At 50.0% G+C, this 1,152-nt stretch overlaps 1 non-coding gene across 1 annotated transcript; it reads left to right on the forward strand.

Moving 5' to 3' along the window:
* The first annotated feature begins 338 nt into the window (after positions 1–338).
* TRNAC-ACA (transfer RNA cysteine (anticodon ACA)) lies at positions 339–411 on the forward strand. Its single transcript has one exon. It is a non-coding gene; the product is annotated as a tRNA-Cys (tRNA).
* Positions 412–1,152: the final 741 nt, after the last annotated feature.

Raw genomic sequence — 1,152 nt, forward strand, 5'->3', positions numbered from 1 at the left:
AGGTTGTTATTGTTTAGTTGCTAAGTTGTTTCCAACTCTTTTTCGACCCCCATGGACTATAGCTCACCAAGTTCTTCTGTCCATAGAACTCCCCAGGCCAGAATACTGGAGTGGGGAACCATGCTCTTCTCCAGGGGATCTTTCCGACCCAGGGATCTAACCCACATCTCTGGCCTTGCAGGCAGATTATCGCTGAGCCACCAGGAAAGCCCTCAGCATGGCCAGGACCATAACCTAGTACTCCCAACAAAGGCAGCTGAGTGATTAAGGACACTGCAGTAGGAGTCAGACAAACTTGGCTTTGAATCTTAGCTCTCCAGATTACCATCCCTGAAGGCTCCCCTGGTAGCTCAGATGGTAAAGCGTCTGCCTACAATGCAGGAGACCCAGGTTCGATCCCTGGGTTGGGAAGATCCCCTGGAGAAGGAAATGACAACCCACTCTAGGACTCTTGCCTGGAAAATCCCATGGACTGAGGAACCTGGTAGGCTACAGTCCATGGGGTCGCAAAGAGTCAGACATGACTGAGCGCTTTCGCTTTACTTCACCATCCCTGAAACTTTGGGGTTAGTCATCTATCCTTCTGGGGACTCAGTTTTCTCAACTATAATCTGGGGAATGATGATAGTACTAATCTCAGAAGCACGTAATAATACTCCGAGTAGTTCTTTTCTTTCTCTCTGTACCCTCCCCCAGCCTCAGTGCCTCTCTCTTCAGGAGTCCACTGGGAGGAAGAGGTGGGGCAGTCGATAACAAAAGCTGAGAAAATGAGCTTTGGAACACATGAAGGCAGTTCTTCCCTATCACCTGGCCCCAGCCCCTCTTCCCTCCCTCCTCCCACCAAGGATGCTGGACAGAAGAGTACTCTGAGCGGACTGGCACTCCCCATGCCATTTGTGTTCCTGGGCAGGCAGCCGGCAAAATCTTTAAGTGCAAATTAAAAAAAAATAATAAATCAGCAAATCCCAATTGGCTGACCTTGGAAGCAAAGAGATAGACAGATGACAGATGTAGAAGAATGAGCCAGGAGGACTACGGGCTCCACAGCTTGGGGGTGGGGGAGGAGGTGGAAGTGAAGATAAGGTGAAGAGAAAAGTGGGCATAAATACGGATGCTCACTACATGGCTGAGCCCCTTTTCCCCCAGACAGAC

The sequence above is a fragment of the Budorcas taxicolor genome, chromosome X (genome assembly GCF_023091745.1).
Source record: "Budorcas taxicolor isolate Tak-1 chromosome X, Takin1.1, whole genome shotgun sequence".
Lineage (NCBI taxonomy): Eukaryota > Metazoa > Chordata > Mammalia > Artiodactyla > Bovidae > Budorcas > Budorcas taxicolor.